This window comes from Diadema antillarum, unplaced genomic scaffold, assembly GCF_040938485.1.
Source record: "Diadema antillarum isolate AM-2024a unplaced genomic scaffold, OU_Dant_1.0 scf00000064, whole genome shotgun sequence".
NCBI lineage: Eukaryota > Metazoa > Echinodermata > Echinoidea > Diadematoida > Diadematidae > Diadema > Diadema antillarum.
In genome coordinates, this window is record NW_027270953.1 from 1,929,080 (window position 1) to 1,941,671 (window position 12,592).

The 12,592-nt window shown below is 39.1% G+C and overlaps 1 protein-coding gene and 1 long non-coding RNA gene across 2 annotated transcripts in view; both read left to right on the plus strand.

Annotated features, from left to right (window-relative positions):
- Positions 1-12,592, plus strand: part of LOC139716379 (uncharacterized) — a 214,277-nt gene that overhangs the window by 931 nt on the left and 200,754 nt on the right. The gene's annotated exons all lie outside the window — the stretch shown is intronic.
- LOC139716336 (uncharacterized) lies at positions 6,571-8,273 on the plus strand. Its single transcript, XR_011709894.1, has 3 exons — positions 6,571-6,674; positions 7,190-7,332; positions 7,957-8,273. It is a non-coding gene; the product is annotated as an uncharacterized lncRNA (long non-coding RNA).

The window sequence follows — 12,592 nt, forward strand, 5'->3', positions numbered from 1 at the left end:
TTGGCTAGTTGTAATTTAGTTTTATGACAAAATTGTCTAATCGCAATCTTTGGATTTTTCCCCTGATTCCGTCTAATACCATAATTATGGTCTATGTACTGCTTTCAAGTCACAGAGCAGACATGCAAGGATCGAAATGCACACGTTGATGTCATTGCTAGCTAACAGACAGCTGCGTGTAGTGTATGCTATCGTAGGGTATTGCATATTGATTTTGGAAAACCAAATAACCATGAACGTATAAATATCGATCACAACCAATCACATTCAAAAGCCCTAGGACGCCCCTCTCCTACGAACAAGTCTTCAGCGACGCCCCCGATATCAGATACCATACCTCCTGTGACACTCACCAGCGTAGCCAGATTTCTATGGTATATTATGGGAGGGGGACCATTGAACGTATAAACAAAACCAACAATTAATGTTGCATTTAAGTAACAGGTGTATAAATGAGTATGATGACGCTTTTGACACCAACGTAATGACAACGTTTAGTGATACTAATCGATGTAGTCAAATAGACATACATGTAATCATTACATGGGCGTCACCAGGGGGGGTGCGTTGGGTGCGAACGCACCCCCCTTCAGACTAAAAAAAAAAAAAAAAAAAAAAAAAAAACTTCAGTCTGCGAGCGACCTCAACGCCGGACACTAAATGATTATTATTTTTTATTTATTTTTATTTTTTTGGGATTTTGCATCGGGGACAAAAAAACAACAACAAAAAAAAAATCGCGGGCAAAAGCAATTCGCACCCCTGGTTCTGGCAGCACTGATTTTATACATAATTATCTACTAGTACAAGTGTATTCTATACAGTGTTGACTATATACAAAGATTTTGGACATCCTTCTATTCCCATACTTGGTCACTTCGACGCCACCTCGCTGGTCATATCTACCCCAGTCATGAACATAAACCGACACCCTTGACTACCAGTGGCGGATCCAGGAGGAGGGGCGCACCGGGCGTCCCCCCGCCCCCTCTTAATTTCCAAAGCGAAAAAGTATAGCTACAAACGGCAGTTTTGGGACTGTAAAATGTCAAAATTTTCAATCTCGCTCGCTGGCATTTAGTCGTAATGCCATTCTCCTGAAGTTGCTGCCAGTAATTGCCGGCAGTTCCAGCCGGTGCGCCCCCCCCCCCCCCCCTTACTGCAAAAAATATAGCTACAAACGGCAGTTTTGGGACTGTAAAATGTCACAATTTTCAAGCTCGCTCGCATTTAAATTCTCCTATGCTGCCAGTACAACAGTTGTGCCCGGTGCGCCCCCTCAATTTCGAAAGCAAAAAAAGATATAGCATCAAACGGCAGTTTTGGGACTGTAAAATGTCAAAATTTTCAAGCTCGCTTGCATTTAATCTTTATGCAATTCCCCTGATGTTACTGCCAGTAATTGTCTGCAGTTGCGCCCGGTGCGCTCCCCCCCCCCCCCCTTAATTTCCAAAGCGAAAAAATATAGCTACAAACGGCAGATTTTTATTCTTATAACAAGGTTTCGTTCAATAGGTGTGAAAGGATCTGCCCTTGCATGGATATCTTCCTATTTGTGTAACCGTTCGCAGGCAGTCAGGATCAATGAGTGCATGTCATCCTTTGCTGAACTTCAGTATGGTGTCCCTCAAGGATCTGTTCTGGGCCCGTCATTCTTCAGCATTTATGCAAGTCCTCTCGCAGAGATCGCAAGGACCCATGGCATCCATATACATCTTTACGCTGATGACACCCAGCTGTACAGCTCATTCGATCCCTCTGATCCTTTAAGTGAGGCCTCTACCAGACATAGACTTGGAGCATGTATTGATGATATGAGGGCTTGGATGATATGGAACAAACTCAAACTGAATGATGACAAAAGTGAATTTATGATAATTGCATCAAAACATCTGGCAGCAAAGGTCCGTGGTCAGTCATTACGAATTGGATGTGTCAATGTACAATCTGTGTCAAATTGTAGGAATCTTGGAGTTTATTTTGACCCTGAAATGTCAATGGCGACACACATTACAAACACATGTCGATCTGTATATTTGCAACTACGCAATATTCACAGTATCAGAAAATCCTTATCAAACAAAGTTGCAGCCTCTGTTATTCATTCGTATGTTTTGTCTCGTATTGATTATGGAAATGCATTATTGTTCAAGGCTTCATCTTACCAACTGGCCAAACTACAGCGTGCTCAGAACTCTGCTGCTCGGGTCCTCAGTGGAACATCTCGCTTCTCCAGCATTACCCCAGTTCTAAAAAATCTTCACTGGCTACCAGTATCCAAGCGGATAGAGTTTAAAATTCTTATTCATACATGGAAAGCAGTAAATTCTTCAGCTCCAAAATATTTGCAAAACCTTGTTTCAGAATACGTCCCTGGCAGAAATCTCCGTTCATGTAATAGTAAACAATTAACAGTTAAAAGAACAATCTCGACTCTCGGAGAAAAAGCCTTTGTTTCTGCAGCCCCATCTCTCTGGAACGCTCTTCCACTGAGGATCCGATCAGCAGAGACCATTGAAACATTTAAAAAGCTTTTGAAATCACATATGTTCGCATCTTGTTTCGATTGAATTTTCAACGAATTGTTCATTGGTGTGTATATCTCTACTTATCTCTTTCTTCTTTTTCAACCTTCTTATGTACAATTATGACTATGATGTATGCTATTCTTTTCATAATTACGTCCCTCTGCGCCTCAGAATAGGATACTAGATCGAAGGCGCATTACAAATTTTAATGCTGTACTTATTATTATTATTTTCTACTGTAAAATGTCAAAATTTTCAAGCTCGCTCTCTTCGCTCGCTCGCATTGAATCGTTATGCAATTCACCTGATGTTACTGCCAGTAATTGCCAGCAGTTGCGCCCGGTGGCATGCGCTCCATCCCCCTTAATTTCCAAAGCGAAAAAATATGGCTGAGAACGGCAGTTTTTGGACTGTAAAATGTAAAATTTTCAAGCTCGCTCGCATTTAATCGTTATGTAATTCACCTGATGTTGCTACCAGTAATTGCCAGCAGTTCCGCCCGGTGCGCCCCCTCCCTTTATGTTTATTTCCAAAGAGAAAAATATGGCTAAGAACGGCAGTTTTTGGACTGTAAAATGTCAAAAATTTCAAGCTCGCTCTCTTCGCTCGCTCGCATTGAATCGTTATGCAATTCACCTGATGTTACTGCCAGTAATTGCCAGCAGTTGCGCCCGGTGGCATGCGCTCCACCCCCCTTAATTTCTAAAGCGAAAAAATATGGCTGAGAACGGCAGTTTTTGGACTGTAAAATGTAAAATTTTCAAGCTCGCTCGCATTTAATCGTTATGTAATTCACCTGATGTTGCTACCAGTAATTGCCAGCAGTTCCGCCCGGTGCGCCCCCTCCCTTTATGTTTATTTCCAAAGAGAAAAATATGGCTAAGAACGGCAGTTTTTGGACTGTAAAATGTCAAAAATTTCAAGCTCGCTCTCTTCGCTCGCTCGCATTGAATCGTTATGCAATTCACCTGATGTTGCTGCCAGTAATTGCCAGCAGTTGCGCCCGGTGGCATGCGCTCCACCCTCCCCCCCCCCCCTTAATTTCCAAAGCGAAAAAATATGGCTAAGAACGGCAGTTTTTGGACTGTAAAATGTAAAATTTTCAAGCTCGCTCGCATTTAATCGTCATGCAATTCACCTGATGTTGCTGCCAGTAATTGCCAGCAGTTCCGCCCGGTGCGCCCCCCTCCCTTAATTTCCAAAGCGAAAAAATATGGATAAGAACGGGAGTTTTTGGGACTGTAAAATGTAAAATTTTCAAGCTCGCTCTCTTCGCTCGCTCGCATATAATCTGTATGCAATTCCCCTGATGTTACTACCAGTAATTGTCTGCAGTTGCGCCCGGCGCACACCCCCCCCCCCCCTTAATTTCCAAAGTGAAAAATATGGTTACAAACGGCAGTTTTTCTACTGTAAAATGTCAAAAATTTCAAGCTCGCTCTCTTCGCTCGCTCGCATTGAATCGTTATGCAATTCACCTGATGTTGCTGCCAGTAATTGCCAGCAGTTGCGCCCGGTGGCATGCGCTCCACCCCCCTTAATTTCCAAAGCGAAAAAATATGGCTAAGAACGGCAGTTTTTTGACTGTAAAATGTAAAATTTTCAAGCTCGCTCGCATTTAATCGTTATGCAATTCACCTGATGTTGCTGCCAGTAATTGCCAGCAGTTCCGCCCGGTGCGCCCCCCCCCCCCTCCCTTAATTTCCAAAGCGAAAAAATATGGCTAAGAATGGGATTTTTTGGACTGTGAAATGCAAAATTTTCAAGCTCGCTCTCTTCGCTCGCTCGCATTTAATCTTTATGCAATTCCCCTGATGTTACTGCCAGTAATTGTCTGCAGTTGCGCTCGGTGCCCCCCTTAATTTCCAAAGCGAAAAAATATAGCTACAAACGGCAGCTTTTGGACTATAAAATGTCAACATTTTCAAGCTCGCTCTCTTCGCTCGCTCGCATTGAATCGTCATGCAATTCACCTGATGTTGCTGCCAGTAATTGCCAGCAGTTGCGCCGGTGGCATGCGCTCCACCCCCCTTAATTTCCAAAGCGAAAAACTATGGCTAAGAACGGCAGTTTTTGGACTGTAAAATGTAAAATTTTCAAGCTCGCTCGCATTTTAATTGTTATGCAATTCACCTGATGTTGCTGCCAGTAATTGCCAGCAGTTCCGCCTGGTGCGCCCCCTCCCTTAATTTCCAAAGCGAAAAAATATGGCTAAGAACGGCAGTTTTTGGACTGTAAAATGTAAAATTTCCAAGCTCGCTCTCTTCGCTCGCTCGCATTTAATCGTTATGCAATTCATCTGATGTTGCTGCCAGTAATTGCCAGCAGTTCCGCCCGGTGCGCCCCCTCCCTTGATTTCCAAAGCGAAAAATATGGCTAAGAACGGCAGCTTTTGGACTGTAAAATTTAAAATTTTCAAGCTCGCTCTCTTCGCTCGCTCGCATTTAATCGTTATGCAATTCACCTGATGTTACTGCCAGTAATTGCCAGCAGTTCCGCCCCCTCCCTTTATTTCCAAAGCGAAATAATAGAGCAGCAAACGGCTTTTTTTTTTTTACTGTAAAATGTCAAAATATTCAAGCTCGCACGCTCCGCTCGCTCGCATTTATTGTTATGCCTTTCTCCTGATGTTGCTGCCAGTAATTGCCGGCAGTTGCGCCCGATGCGCCCTCCCCCTTTATTTCCAAAGCGAAAAAATATAGCTCCAAGTGGTAGTTTTTTTTTTTTTTTTTACTGTAAAAGATGAAATCCTAGCTATACGCCGGTGCCCTTTCCCCTCTTGGTTTCCCTCAACAACAATAAAAGTCTAGGGATTGAGAGCTTCCTATATTCCAAATGTCAGTCAAAAAAAAAAAAAAATCTCGTTACATTAGGGTCAAAACGCACCCCCCTTGAAAAAAAGCTGGTGACGCCCCTGTCATTAGTTATCTTGCAAGGCACGTGCGCGAGCAAGCGTATTGAGTACCAGAATACCGAAGTGTTCTGATTTATAAACCCTATGTGCTGATGGTAAAGCTCTATTTTGCATTTCACTGCCGTCATTTTACTAATAGCATGAATACTTAAATTTACTGGAAAGCGTGTTTTGTGCAATACACCATCGTTCCAGAATCATTTCTCATTTCGGCATATTTTTCTTTTCGCGCGCTGATGTGAAACACGTTTCAATCACAATAACTACCGGTTGTACCATGATTTTCTCCACGAATGATTGTTTTCAGTCTCTGATACGACAATTTCATCTGCTGAACCAGGCAACACTGGGCTTGGACGTAAATGGAACACGACAAACAAGTTAATTAGACCAAATGAACGTTAGACAAAGTGTGCTTTAGACTAAAATAATGGTCATATCATTTGTGCATTAGACTATAAGTGCCATTAGACCAACTGGTCAGTAGACATATTGATGAGTAGCCAAACTATAGTCATTTGCCGAACTGGGGGTTAGACTAAGTAAGAAAAATTACCTATATGGGTATTAGCCAAATTGGGTGGAACCCAGGTGACGAAATGGAAACCAGACAGAATGAATAGACAAATGGTGAATATAGACGAATGGATTATTAGAGAAACAACGTTGGTGATTAGACAGTCTGGTAGATACACGTGGTGATGTAGCAATTGGATATTAGACGTTGCCTAGCCTAACTTGTAACATGTATTTGTGTCTTTAGACTTTGTACATTATTGAATAGCTTTAAATTTTTTGATAATCTGTGTGTTGCATACAACTTCATATTATTCGAATTGACATTGGAGCATAACATATACATTGACTAATGCCGGATATTGATTTCCTTTTAACAACTGGCAAAACTTCAGTTTGTGGTTTGGAAGAGTATTGTGGACGTATGATTGTAATTGTAGGTTTGTAAAAGAGATAAACTTTGGGAAACTTCTTTCAGTCATCAAACATATTATGTTACAAATAATATTGTCATCATCTTGTCCGTGTTTCTTGTCTTTTGATCATTATCTTTAATCATTATTTTTTATCATTATTTTTTAATATATATATATATATATATATATTCTCCAAGGTACCCACAGAGAGAAAAGATGGCTGCACTGAAAAACTGTACTGTTTATATTTTACTGACAACTGAACTCATCTGGAACTATAGAGCCATGCCCTCGAATGCGGTAAGAGCACTATACACACATCAAAATAATTGATAAGTATAATAAATTGATATCATACTGCTAGCTACACTGCGTCTCTAAGGAGATGATTGAGACCATAGCTTCCCCCTGTCTCTCTCTCTCTCTCTCTCTCTATATATATATATATATATAGAGAGAGAGAGAGAGAAAGAGAGAGAGATTATATTTTATGTATATATGTATATATGTATATATGTATATATATATATATATATATATATATATATATATATATATATATAATTTTCGGTCCCCTTTGTTAAGTCGGCATTTATGCAGCTATAGGTGAAAGGACAAATCTTCCCACGAAGAGGGGATAAAACACTTGTCTAGATTGAATTAATTTATTTGCTTTTCTCGACAAGTTCACCACAATGATTAGTCTACACAATCATGTAAAAAAAGATGGACCGCAATGTTAGATGACTCACTAGGATATTCTTAAATTTTTGTGCGAGGGTTTCCCATTCTGTTTTTGTGAATCCATTTCACAGGAATCGGATTGTGAGTTTGACTCTCAAATGACGTACGACGAGAGTTCTGATTGCCAGAACGGTGCTACAGGTCTCAAACTCTGCGAGCCGGGCCAGTTAAAGATCAGACAGTGTATCAGTGCCGATGAAGACACGAGAAATATGTGAGAAAACCTTAACTACCACTTGACTCTTATATGCCCAGTCCAACCCCCAATATTCGCACATAGTAAGCGGGCATTTGCCAGTCCAGGGCCTGGGCACTTTCGTAGACTTTCTTAGACTGACGTACATGATAAGAAGACCAACCAAAAGGAAAGCCCACAATCAGAATAAGACACCTTTTACTTTCTAAATTAGTTGGATTCTCTTTTATCATCGCGTTCTCATGTTCACTGATGCTGTAATGGAACAGTGGTCATGGTATACAATATTGTTTTAATTGTTTATTCTTCTGTGTTTTCCTGAAAGAAAGTGAAAAGAAATCTCGATGTGGCATTAGAATAGTTTCCAAACTTTTGTCATTAATATTGATTAAGTCCCCAACAGTTGCATTCTTTCTATCTAGTATTCTAGACTCAAGACATACATTGTATGTAACTGTGCGTTATTGTCAAGCATATCAAAAGCTTTTGCTGCCTCAAAGATTATATAATCTGCGCTGCAAACACTTTTGATATTATGCATAGGTTTTACGCTTTAAGGATTACTATGTCAATCACATTCTTCCCTTTATTTTCAGTGTGGAAGGAAAAACATATGTTTTCATTTTTTTTTCTCTCCTGAAGATGTGAAAATTGTCCTCATAAATTCTTCCAAGAGAATTTCAGTCGGTGCACAAATTGCCACGAGTGCTCGGAATGTGGAATGAATAAACGAGTCATGACTCTTTGCAACAATACGTCAGACACAGTTTGTATTAGTATAAACACCGAACCAACGACGACTTCAAAAGGATCAACCACAAAACTCTATGCGGGATCAACGACTGAACTCTATGGGGGATCAACCACAGAACTCTATGCTGGATCAACCACAGAACTCTATGCGGGATCAACCACAGAACTCTATGCTGGATCAACCACAGAACTCTATGAGGGATCAACTACTGCAGCTGAGTTAAAAGAAAAGACTAGACAGAAATGTATGTGTTCCTGACCAAGGTATTGTGTTTATTGGAGGGAAAATGTATACTAAATCAATGACCATTGGTGAATACCAGGAATAGTTTTTATATCTATCATGTAATAGGTCTAATACAAGGCTCGACATTTTTAGCAGTGGCCCGGCGGCCTAGGGCCATGAGAAATAGATGTCGGAACACAACTGTTTATAAGAAATTACACATTTTGGTGGCCGCCAACAATTTACAAGTGTATATATATTGTTTTCCTATGTTTTCCTCCTCTGAGAAAGTATATACCATATACGACTATTATTTTACGCAAGAAACTGCGAGGGATGCATAGTCACTGTCTTGACATTGTAAGCACAAGTTTAATAGACGAAAGCTTAACACACCACATAATCTTAAGTGTTCGAAGAAATACAAATGCTGTGTATAATAAAATAAGATGCTACTACTGCAATTAATTTAGATAAGAAAGTGGAAAAAATGAAAAGATAGAATTGAGAGTTTTCAAAAATTTATTGCCCGACAAAAGCCAAATACTGCACCAAACTTTGGAGTCGAGTGGTTATTCATGACATTTTGTAGGATTGCAGAAATATATACCGTGTAATCTTTAGTGACTTTGCGAATCAAGAATTTGAGGAAAAGATGCTGAACGTGAAGAAAGCATTGTTTCAAATAGCATGTTAAGTTTAAGCCAGGCCCTACCAACATCGTTACTGTGAAATCACTGTTACACTGACTCGAATGGACCTGCGTGATTCAGACTGTTCCAAGTGTACAAGAATACATGGTTTCCAGGTTAGACAAACAACGACAAACCTCTAGTCTTAACACACGCTTTCCAATCACTCAATTCAGCTACAACTACAACCAATCTATACTCTATAAGCATTAATGGCTATATGGTGAATGCTTTTATGACTTTACGTAATTATTGATACCCAAACTCTTTTGACATGGACAGGCTCGTCGCTCGATTGTCTGCACGTGACACTGATAGCAGTGATCTGTGTTCTTATCCTCATGATCCCGATGGCACTGGTGGTGGTGTATTTTCTCTGGAAATCAGGAGTTGGCAGCCGGTTATGTCATGTGATACAGAGGAAGAATGAAGTAAGAAATCAACGAAAGTGAATTAAGTACAAGTATATATCAATTTTATTTATCAATCTCCCTTACGCAAGAAGGTTCATGCACTCTACTTACTACTCTGCAGTTTTTCGAGTGTCAGTATGTTTTGCTATAAAGCAGAAATTCGTATGTGTGGTCGCAAGCACTTCATTATGAATATATTACAACCGATATGACGTGAAATACTTCGCAACACGTACTGCGAAAAATATATATATATTATCATTTTGTATTTGTTTGATTGTTTGTTTGTTTGTTTGTTTGTTATTTCTCTCTCTCTCTCTCTCTCTCTCTCTCTCTCTTTTATTTGTCTAGCGTATCCCCGGAAGATGAAGTCTCCAAAAAAATGCTTTGAATTCAGCGGCGATACGCCGCCTCACATTTTTTTTTTTATTCATGTTCCATAATCCACATTTCATATTTAGGTTTTATATTCCGTTTGATTTCGAAGTAAAAATACGTTTAACACAACAGTCAACTTTGAACATAATTCCACAAATGTATAAGGACATGTGATATAATGATGTGTAAATATGAGGAACCTACTAAAAAGCAATGCTTGTAGGATGTAGGTTCCAAAGAAACAATATAATCGTTTAGTACAACATGCTAAATACGAAAGATGACGAAACACATGCGAAATTCAGTATGTCGAGATTATAATAAAATCTACGGAATGTACAAAATAGTTTATAATGTTCAAGACAAGGATTCAATGCTACATAAAATTGCAATATTGGTCAAACAAATGTAGTCAAATGTAGTCACCCGAGCGAGGTATCATTGCGAATAAGGACAGATATATCAAATGATCACGGTAAGTAACTAAACTTAGGATTTAAAAAAAAAAGGCTTTTAGATTTTGCTTAAAGGAACTTAGAGAACTTGATTGCAGCCGAACAGAATCTAACTCATTCCAGAAAGAAGGGCCGGTAGAAGTAATTGTCTTAAGGGCTAAAACTGTACGAACGGGGGGAAAGTGATATGATCCACTGTGTCTTGTAGGATAATTATAGATTTCACTGTATTTAACAAACATTGAGGAAAATAAACTAAGTAGATCGCCAATGCTCAACTTATACATCAAAATGCCAACGTGATACAAACACAAATCAGAAACTTTTAGTAATTTGCTGGAAACAAACAATTCATTTGTTTGTCAAACAAACAATTCATTTCTTGTCGACATAATAATAACGGTCCCATTTCTTAACGGATATAGCTCAATGTGTCATTGACTGGGTTTTAAATGTTGTGTAGTGGTGTAAGGTGGATGAGAAAATCATTGATACACGTAATGTAGGTTGCACACATTGATGTTAAAAGTGTTAAAAGGTCAACATGAATGGATGAAAGTTTGAAATGCAACAACTTTGTTATGGATGGAGAGGATTTATTCATATTTTTAGTTGAATGTTTTGAACATTTCAAGGAGTTATTAAAGCTCGCTATAATTCAATTCAATTCAATTCAAAGTTTATTTCATTTTTCGACAAAACATATAAGTTACACTTCTTTTGACAACAGAGAATAAGGTAAACAGAACATTATGTATCAAAAAGAATATAAAACAATTGAGGAGGACCACATAGTAATTATACAGTGTAGTAAAAAAAAACCAGAAGTGATCGAAATATAGTACATGTATAACTTTGCTTAAAGTGCGAAAAATGGAGAGACCCACTAAAAAGACAGAGCTTGTAGAATGTGGGCCCCTCTGGAATAATAACATCAATGGAAAAATTAATTAAAGCATTATAAATACTATAGGAGAGGGAAAAAAAGAGGAAGAAGTCTGGAAGCCCACTGAGAACTAGAATCACAGATAAATACACTTACTATTACAGACGTGAACAACATAGGACAAGACTAGACAACAAAACAACTGCTGGAGAAAAGGCAGTACGGGACAAAACGGGATGGACAAGACTAACAGACGCGAAAAAACATGAAACAAGACTAGACAGCAAAACAACTACTGAAGAAAAGGCTGTACGGGACAAAACGGAATGGAAACGATGAACAAATAGAAGACAAAATAGCAAACGAAAATGCACAACAGAGACAGCGATCTTCGACAGAAGCGTATCAAGGGAAACAGAAAATGGTTGTGGCGGGGAAAAAAGTGATTGTAGCGTCTGAAAGGAGAAAAGCAAGGAAATGAAGGGACGTGAGAACAGGAATAAGACAGACATTCATGTCTCTTTTGGCGAAAGCGTAGATGGCAGCAGACATCCAAAAGATTAGAATTTATTCTTCAAAGAGGAAAAAGTAAGTCTGTATGTGAGAAAGAAGGCCAAATGGCTAGTTGAGTCCTGGAAAGTCATACGACTGCAATAGAAAGGACTTCAGTCTCCTCTTGAAAGAATGTATGGATGGGGCGTTTTTTATATCATGATTCAGAGAATTCCAATAATTTGGGCCGATATGAATAAGTGTATTTTTAGCAAGAATCGTGCGTAAGAGGGGTAAGTGAAATTCATTGGAACGCCTAGTGGGATATTCATGAAATGATTGGTTTTTTAGGAACATGGAATTAAAAATAGACGGAAGCAAATTGTTACAATACTTATACATAAATTGGCCTAAGTTATACAAAAATAAATCTTTAATTTTTAAGAGCTTATTGGAGGTAAACAACGTATTTGTATGAAAACGTACAGGGGAATGGCAAATAACGCGGAGGGCTTTCTTTTGCAAGAGGGACACTCTTTCAAGTAAATTCTGATGCGTTTTGCCCCATACTAAAACTCCATAATTCAAATGAGGCAATATTAACGACGAATATAACATAAGTAATGTTTTTTGAGGAATATGAAATTTCAATCTATTAATAACACCTGTATTACGCGATATTATATTACAAATATTATCAACATGTGATTTCCAGGAAAGTGGTTAATGGTTACTCATTGAGCATTCTGGTTGTATTAAATTTGTTGCTATCTCAAAGTATAAACGAAAGAGTAATCCGTAGGAACCTTCACGTCTTTCTACTGTTTACTTCTGTATTGATATCTTCATTAGCGAACCTCTCAGGCTTCACCCAATGGCGACGGCGGGGACGGTGACGGTGATGCTGATGCTGAGAATCAACAACCGGTAAGTGGGTCTGCAGACCACGCACTGCAAGGCAAGTGGGAATAGGGCGGGGGGAG